This window comes from Spermophilus citellus (genome assembly GCF_964194105.1).
Source record: "Spermophilus citellus genome assembly, chromosome: 9".
Classification (NCBI taxonomy): Eukaryota; Metazoa; Chordata; class Mammalia; order Rodentia; family Sciuridae; genus Spermophilus; species Spermophilus citellus.
In genome coordinates this window covers 46871138-46880978 of record NC_138191.1, presented here as the reverse complement: position 1 = coordinate 46880978, position 9841 = coordinate 46871138, and the positions used below count along the sequence as shown (strand labels likewise).

The following is a 9841-nucleotide window of genomic DNA, read 5'->3' as shown; positions in this document are numbered from 1 at the left end:
CCAAATAGTGTTTTATATACAAATGAAATTTTTATCAGTTTAAAATAGATTGTTATATCTTTACTTATTTTTATTTAGTATTTGTAGTACTGGGAATATAACCCAGGTCCTCATGACACCCTAAGCCCTTAGATTATTATAAGTGCAATGGTAACCATTGTAATATGCAAATTGGCAAATAAGAAAAGAAATAAAACATGCCACTGCCAAAAAAAAAAAAAAAAAAAAAAAATCAGTGAAACACAAAGGAAGACCATCAGAGAGGAAAAGAGGAACAAAAATCCTATAAGACCAAAAAAAAAATCAGTAATTTATTGAAATGAAAACGGGTTACATGCACCAGCAAAAATACTTAGGCTAAATGGATAAAGAATAAGATACAATGATATGTTGCCTATTAGCAACTAACTTTACATCTAAAGTTAAAAATGAAAAGGTAGGAAAAGATATTTCAGTTGTATTAGAACCTAAAGATAGCACGAATGACCATACTTATACAAAATAGATTTTAGGACAAAAATTGTCACAAGACAGAGAAGAACATTGTATGATGAGGAAAGGATCAATTTAAACAGAAGATAAATGGTTTAATATGCATGTAATATCAGAGCACCTAAATGTATTTAGCAGACATTGATAGTACTCATGGGAAATATAAGAAAAAAATAACGGCAGGAGACTTCAATATTCCATTTTCCAGCAATGTATTGAAAAACAGTATCAATGAGGAAACAGAACTTGAACAACACACTAGAAAAATCAGATCTACCAGGCCTATATAGAATAGTTCATCCAACAACAGAACATATATTCTTCTCAAGCTTCAATGGTATACTCTCCCAGATAGCCACATTAGATCATGAAATCAATGGTTTTTTTTTTTAATTTTTTATTTATTTTTTTTATTGGTTGTTCACAACTTTACATAGCTCTTGACATATCATACTTCATACATTAGATTGAAGTGGGTTATGAACCCCCAATTTTACCCCAAATGCAGATTGCAGAATCATGTCGGTTACACATCCACAATTTTACATAATGCCCTAGAAAGGTAGCAGAATACAACAACAATGAAATCAATCTTAACAAATTTAGGAAAATTTAAAATATACAAAGCATCTTTTCTGTCCCCTTAATGGAATATAAGCAAAAAATCATATCAGAAGACAAACAGGAAACTCCATAAATATCTGGAAATTAATGATTCACTCTTAAATGACCAATGATTCAAGGAGGAAATGACCAGGGAAATTATGAAATATTTGGAAACAAAACCATAACAACTTATGGGATGCAGCAAAGCAGTTTTGAGAGAGGAGTTCATAGTGGTAAACACCTGCATCAAAAAAGAAGAAAGATAGCAAATCAAGAACCTAAATTTATATCTCAAAAGAACTAAAAGAAGAACAAACTAAATACAAAATCAGCAGGAAACAAAAAGAAAATAAGAGTATGAATAAATACTAGCAATATAAAAATCAATGAAATCAAGATTTTTTTAATGATCAACAAAGTTGACAAGTACTTAGCTAGACTAACAAAAAGAAGTTTTGAATATCTAACTTAGAAATTACAAAGGAGACATTACAACTGAAGTTATAGGAATAAAAGGACTCAACATTTCTTTTAGAATTGTATGCTGACAAATTGGTTGACCTTAAAGAAACGGAGAAATTCCTACAAAAGTATAATCTACCAAGAAGAAATCAAGAAGAAATAAAAATCTAAACACCTATAGCAAGTGAGGTTATTGAAGCAATAACAAATACCTCCCCACAAAGAAAAGCCCAGGATCACAGCATTCACTGCAGATTTTTACTGAACATTTAAAAATGAATTAACATCATTTTTTCGCTCTAATTCTTCCAAAGAAAGGAACAGGAGGAGACACATCCAGACTCATTCTGTGAGGCCAATGTTACCCTAATACCAAAATGCCCAGCACAACAAAATTATAGAACAATATATCTTGCCACAGTCTGGCTGGGCACAAATCACAAGCCACTGAAGCAGGAACAAACTTTATTTCTGAACTCCACCAGCACACTCCACACACGCTCCCCGGGAACTATCACGAACCCCATGCAGCTAGTCCAGGAACCAGCCACCGGAAATATCTCCTCTGGAAATCCCTCCTTCTGCACTTCCCCAACCAATGGGAACTCTCTGGGAATCCCCACGAGAACTCCAAAGTAGCCACCGAGGCGGATAGTAATGCCTTGCCTGTCAACCAATACTATTGGCAAAATGCCAGGGGCCATTCTGACTCAGCTGTAGCTCTCAGCATCTCCCCCCTTCTGTTTAATTAAAACAACAAGCAATGTGGCTTTGGTACAGTGCCTGTTAGGTTGTCCAATACAACATATGGTCCTTACCCGTCATCGGATGAGCTGACCTCTAGGCATCAGCCTCCTGTATTAGGTTGGTACCACTGCAATTGGATCATACCCGTCACTGACTACCGGTCCAGCATACAGCCATACTTGTGGATAGGCCCTTGCACCAGTGGGGGAGTGAGGTTCTTAGCCTCACCTCTGTTGGCCCCCAAATTTGGCCTTGGTGCCAGTGGGGGGGTGAGGTTCTTTGCCTCACCTCTGTTGGCCCCCAAATTTTAGACCATCACTAGCAGAAGGGAGGAGGATAGAGAAATGCCACAACACTAAGCCAATTGATGGCTCCTTTGAAAAATTGTACCACTGGTGACACCACCAGCAAAGATACTCCAGCATTACCACAATTCGCTGCACCAACAGATAGTTCACAATGTCTACAAGTGATACATAGTCCAGGCAAGTTCTGCAAGCAGTTCAAAGTGGAGGAATCTATTAATATGTCCATTTCCTTCCAAAGTAAATTGACTCCTTGATTGAGCATTACTTCTTGAGTTATTATTCATTGATGCATCAGTTTATACAGTTTGTTGTGATAACTATCGAAGAAGCTGTAGTTTGGTTTTATCTTTGTCTTCACCGGCACTGAGATGAAGATAGGAATTCTGGCAATGATGCTAAAAAAAAAAAAAAAAATGTAACATTCCAACAGGCACTAAGAAAATAATTTTCTGAACAATTTACATTATCCTGAACAGAATTATTAAATATAATGAAAGGAAAGATGAAAGTAAACAAACAGATCTGTTAACCTCCTTATTTGTTCACATATTAAAACAATCCTCAACAGTTGTTTACCCAATTTTAAATTAAACCATTTAAATCATGTGAACAAAAATAAATTCGGATCCATTTTTTCATGATCGCTCCTCATATATGATATATGGACATATGCACATACAGACATACAACACAAAACACAAGTGTGCACACAAACATACAACACATAAGACAATAGTAAAGGCCTTGTAGTTTTACACAGGTGAAATCTCCATTGCAATGTTTAAAAACTCCACAGTCAAAAAATAAAACTGATCAGAAAAACATTAACCTAGGTCTGTATGAGCTCAAAAACTAAAATAGAACTTTATGATGTGGGAAAAGGCAATAATAAAATACATATTGAAAAAGGCATCCTGGTTAATCACTGTTGCAGATGTAAGAATAGCCATGCTGGAGCTCTGGATATCAGCTGTTATGGATTTGAGTCAAATCATCTTCTTTTTGGTCTGTAGAAATTGCTTTGGTTAGTCTCTCTGGAATCCAAATCGGCTGTTCTTCCTGTGGGAACACACAAACCGAACCCCGACTCCAGACAATCACTGGGTCAGGACCTTTCCATTGTCCTGTTAGAATATCCTTCCAAAGTATCTTAGGCTTATGTACATTTTTTGACACATATGCCTTTCCGCAGCACTAAGCCCTGATGAATCCAAATATAACAAGTTTAGAGTAAAAAGGGTTATTTTAAGTTTATCTTTGGGGGATATATACCCCTTTCCAATTCCCTCTTTTTGCTCTAATAAGTACATTTTAATAGTTTGATGAGCTCTTTCAACTCTGCCTTGTCCCTGAGGATTCTATGGAATTCTTGTTATGTGAGTAATGCCAAATGATGAGCAAAATTGTTTAAAAGAGGTAGAGGTATAACCAGGACCATTATCTGTTTTTAACTGTTTTGGAATGCCCACAGTGGCAAAATTTTGTAAGCAATGAGCTATAATATCTTTAGTTTTTTCTCTGGCATGAAGAGCTTGGTGCTGATAATGCCAAGGTCACGGGTTCCTTCCCCGTACGGGACACCAAATGCCGCAGTCTGGCTGGGCACAAATCACAAGCCACTGAAGCAGGAACAAACTTTATTTCTGAACTCCACCAGCACACTCCACACACGCTCCCCGGGAACTATCACGAACCCCATGCAGCTAGTCCAGGAACCAGCCACCGGAAATATCTCCTCTGGAAATCCCTCCTTCTGCACTTCCCCAACCAATGGGAACTCTCTGGGAATCCCCACGAGAACTCCAAAGTAGCCACCGAGGCGGATAGTAATGCCTTGCCTGTCAACCAATACTATTGGCAAAATGCCAGGGGCCATTCTGACTCAGCTGTGGCTCTCAGCAATATCTGGTGAATGTTGATATCTAAATCTTTAACAAAATAATAGTAAACTAAATTGAAGAGCACATTTAAAGGACCATACATTATGGGCACTGATATTTATACATGAAATTTGAAATACTTCATCATATATAAATCAATGAATGTCGGGCTGGGGATGTGGCTCAAGCAGTAGCGCGCTCGCCTGGCATGCATGCGGCCCGGGTTCGATCCTCAGCACCACATACCAACAAAGATGTTGTGTCCGCCGAGAACTAAAAAAAAATTTAAAAAAAATCAATGAATGTGATATACCACATTAACAGAATGAAGAACAAAATAATATGATAATGCAGAAAAAGCACTTGGTAAAATTCAACTTATCTTTATAATAAAAATACTAATCAAGAAAGGAAGAGAATGTTTCTTGATATATTAAATTTCATATATGAAAGGCCTGTAGTCAATATCATACTCAATGGGAAAGGCTGGATTTTTTTTCTAAGATTAGGAAGAAAACAAAGATGCCCCCTCTAACCACTATTTTTCAACATATAATTGGAAGTTCTAGCCATATCAGTTAGACAAGAAAAAGAAATAAAAACATTTAAATTCAAAAGGGGAATAATTTAAACAATTTCTGCTCACAGACAGCATGATCTTGTCCGTAGAAAATTCTTAAGGATTTATACACATAAAACCTGTTCTTATTAGAAATAATAAGTGAATTTGGCAAAGCTGCTGGATGCAATATCAGCAAATTCAGTTGCAGCAATAACCAAACAATAAAAGAAATAGAATAAATCTATTTATTTTGACATCAAAGAGAAGAAAATACTTAGGAATAAACTTAAGCAGATGAAAAACATACATTAAACATTGCTAAGCGAAATGAAAGGAAAACAAATAAATGGAAATGCATTCTGTGTTCACGAATTGGAAGACATAAAATTGTTAAAATGTTCATACTACCCAAAATGATCTAAATTCAATTCAATCTTTATGAAAATACCAATAAAATGTATACAGAAGTAGCAAGAATATCTCAAAATTCATGTGGAATCTCAAAGAGTCATGGACAGCCAAAACTCTCTTCAAGAGGAACAAAATTAGAGGGCTTACACTGCCTGACTTTTTTTAAAAATATTTTTAGTTGTAGATGGACACATACCTTTACTTATTTATTTACTTTTATGTGGTGCTGAGGATTGAATGCAGTGCCTCACACCTTCCAGGCAATCTACCACTGAGCTACAACCTCAGCCCCAACACTGTCTGATTTTAAGTATACAACACAGAAAAAAAAATAGTTTAGACATGTGCTACTGGATATGAAGAGAAATATACAGGCCAAAATAACAGAACAGAAAGCCCAGAAATAAACCCCTGCACATATGGCCAAGTGATTATTGACAGAAATTCCTAGACTAAACATTTGTCTTCAACAAATGGCACTTGGAAAATGGAGTAGCCACATGCAAAAAGAATGAGTTGGACCTTACACCACACACAAAAATTAACTCGAAATGGATTAAAGACCAAATGTGAGATCTAAAACTATTAAAATTCCAGAAGAGGGAACTTTCCAGAATGTTCAGTGAGAGGCGGAGGAGCAGCAGCTGCCTGGGCTGTACACAGTTAAGTGCTCCTTCCCACTCCCCCACAATGCCCCCAGCCCGCTCACAGGCTGTAGAAAATGGTGAAAGAAAGCACTTACTATGATGTTTGGGGGATCAAACCCAATGTCATCAGGAAGAATTTTAAAAGGCTTAGAGAAAACTGGCCTTGAAGTACCACCCTGATAAGAATTCAAATGAAGGAGAAAAGTTTAAACAGATTTCTCAAGCTTATGAAATTCTCTCTGATGCCAAGAAAAGGGAATTATATGACAAAGGAGGAGAACAGGCAATTAAGGAGGTTAGAGCAGGTGGTGGTTTTGGCTCCCCCATGGACATCTTTGATATGTTTTTTGGAGGAGGAGGAAGGATGCAGAGAGAAAGGAAAGGTAAAAATGTTGTGTACTATCTCTTATATAAGCCAAGAAGACTTATATAATGGTGCAACAAGAAAACTGGCTCTATAAAATAATGTGATTTGTGACAAATGTCAAGGCTGAGGTGGTAAGAAGGAGCAGTAGAGTGCTGTTCCAAATGCTGAGGTACTGAAATGCAAATAAGAATTCATCAGATAGGACCTGGAATGGTTCAGCAAATTCAGTCTGTGTGTATGGAGTGCCAGGGCCATGGGGAACGGATCAGTCCTAAAGATAGATGTAAAAGCTGCAAAGGAAGGAAGATAGTTCAAGAGAAGATGATCCTGGAAGTTCATATTGACAAAGGCATGAAAGATGGACAGAAGATAACATTCCATGATGAAGGAGACCAGGAGCCAGGATTGGAACCAGGAGATATTATCATTGTGTTAGATCAGATGTGTTAGATCATCACCTCTCATCTAAGTCAGATTGTCAAGCATGGTGATATAAAGTATGTGCTAAATGAAGGTATGCCAATTTATTGTAGACCATGTGAAAAGGGTCGCCTCATCATCGAGTTTAAGGTGAACTTTCCTAAAAATGGCTTTCTCTCTCCTGACAAACTCTCTTTGCTAGAAAAACTCCTACCTGACAGGAAGGAATTGGAAGAGACTGATGAAACAGATCAAGTAGAACTGGTGGACTTTGATCCAAATCAGGAAAGATGGCACCATTATAATGGAGAAGCATATGAGGATGATGAACATCGTCCCAGAGGTGGTGTTCAGTGTCAAAGCTCTTAATGGGGCTAGTGAATAACACTCACTGCAGGCATATTATACACACACACTCACACACACACACACACACTATGTGGCTTCAATGACAGAAATTTGTTGTTGGAAGTTAGAAAGTCTAAAGTTAATGCGACAGCACTGTTGCTTCTTTCTAATGCCAGAGTAGGAAGGATCCTTCATATGTTCTTCTCCATGACTTATAGATGACCTTCCTCTACCTGTGTGGTTTTACATTATCTTTCTTCATGTATAGTATCTTTGTGCCAAATTTACCCTTTTTACAAGGACTATAGTCATCTTTAATTAGGGACTATTCTAGTAACCTAAGTTTAACTGGATCACCTTTCTCCAAATAAGGTCACATTCTGAGGAATTGGGCATTAGGACTCCAACCTGTGAATTTTTGAAGGATACGCAACTCAACCCTATTAGTTTCCTTTTTTTTTTTTTTTTTGAGAGAGAGAGAGAGAGAGAGAGAAAGAGAGAGAGAGAATTGTTTTAATATTTATTGTTTAGTTTTCGGCGGACACAAAATCTTTGTTTGTATGTGGTGCTGAGGATCGAACCCGGGCCGCACGCATGCCAGGTAAGCGAACTACCGCTTAAGCCACATCCCCAGCCCCTATTAGTTTCCTTTTTGAGATCAAGAACAAGGTCAGGATGTGAACTATTCAATAGTTTGTTGGAAGTTCTAGCCAATGCAATAAGGCAAGAAAAGGCATAGATATGAAAGAAAGAAAAAAATGAAAATGCTTTGTTCTCAAATGCCATGATTATTTATGCAGAAATTCCTACAGCATCTCTTTTTTTCATTGATTTTATTTTTTTAAATACACGACAGTGGAATGCATTACAATTCTTATTACACATATAGAACACAATTTTTCATATCTTTGTATATAAAGTATGTTCACGCCAATTCATGTCTTTATACGTGTGCTTTTTTTGCATTACAATTCTTATTACACATATATACCACAATTTTTCATGTCTCTGTTTTTATATAAAGTAGGTTGACACCGAATTTGTGTCTTCATACATGTACTTTGGATAATGATGTCCATCACATTCCACTATTCTTGCTAATCCCCTGCATCTTAAAAATGTAATTCTTAGAACTAATGAATGAATTTATCAAAGATATAAGATAAATTCTATATGTAGTAGCATTATTTGGAAAGTGATTTTTAAAGAAAATACTTTATGGAAGGATATAAAACATAAAATAATGGATAACAAATATGACAAATAAGACTCATACAATGAAAAGTATAAAACATGTAGGGGAGGAAGATTGTCAACCTTACTGGTTCTCAAGAAAATAAAAATTAAAGGCTAAATAAGATAATAATTTTGCAATAGAATGACAAAATTAAAACCAAAAAAAAGCCAAAAAAAACCAAAAAACAAAACTAAACAACAAAAAAGGCAATGTCGTGAATGATGTGTACCAACTGAATGTCTTAAATTACTAATGGGAATATTTGCTATCATGTTGGCAAAGAGTTTCATAATCTTTATAAGTGTATACACTTAAATGAATATCCACAATTTTATTTCTAGATATTAAGAAGAGATACAAAATATAATTCTCTGAAGTCTTTTTCTTGCTTTTTTCATTGTAGCTTCATTTATGAGAGCCAAAGATAAAAACAACCCAAATGTCCATCAACATGTAAACAGATAATCAAATGATGAGAAGTTCATAAAACAGTATACAGCACAGCCATATAAATGACAATACTACTACAATATAATTTTTTTTTTTAAATAAGTGTCACATTGATTCAGCTTTTAGGTAAGTTTCCCTTTTAGAACAACTGATGAAGTTCAACCACCCAAGTACCTCCCTTATAGAATTCTCACTCTTTATGGCAGTCTGATTTCCCAGGTTCTAGGTACCAAACAATTAGGTTCAACTCCCATTACCTAAAGGTCAATGAAATTATTCAAAGGAGCTAGTCCTAACCACTCCCTACCCCTTGCTTGCCCATTCTGTCCTATATAAACCATAATGAAAGTGCTTGCCCATATTTCCCTCTATACTTCTGCCTGATATTTTTGTATTCCATCCTAGTACTTCCCCTGAGGAGTTTTGTATGGTATATTGTTTCTCCCTAGGATCCATGAGCATAAGAAGCTCTTAAACTCCAGTTTCTTTCTCTTGATCTGTATCTGCCCTCATCATACTTCACCCAAGAAAATATATTAAAAAACACTGATAAACACAAAAAACATACTTAAATTCATTTTCTATGGATGCTATAACAAATAAACATACTCTTAGTGGCTTAAAACAACAGGAACATATTCTGTTACAGTTCAAGATGCCAGAAGTCCAAATCAGGGAGTCAGTGAGGCAATCCTCCTTTCAGAGGCTCCAAGCAAAATTCAATCTTATTTCTTCCAGTTTTTGGTGGTTGCTGGAATTCCATGAGTTGGGACCACATCACTCCAGTCTCTGCATCTTTAGTTTTCTGTATGTCAAATCTCTCTCTTTTTCCCTCTATTAGGATACATGACATAGCATTTAGGTCCATTGTGGATAATCTAAGATACTCAACCCATCTCAAGAT

At 36.2% G+C, this 9841-nt stretch overlaps 1 pseudogene across 1 annotated transcript; it reads left to right on the top strand.

Annotated features, from left to right (window-relative positions):
* The first annotated feature begins 6112 nt into the window (after positions 1-6112).
* LOC308655172 (dnaJ homolog subfamily A member 1-like) lies at positions 6113-7271 on the top strand (annotated as a pseudogene). The gene has a single exon. The product of its transcript is annotated as a dnaJ homolog subfamily A member 1-like (transcript).
* The last annotated feature ends 2570 nt before the right edge of the window (positions 7272-9841 follow it).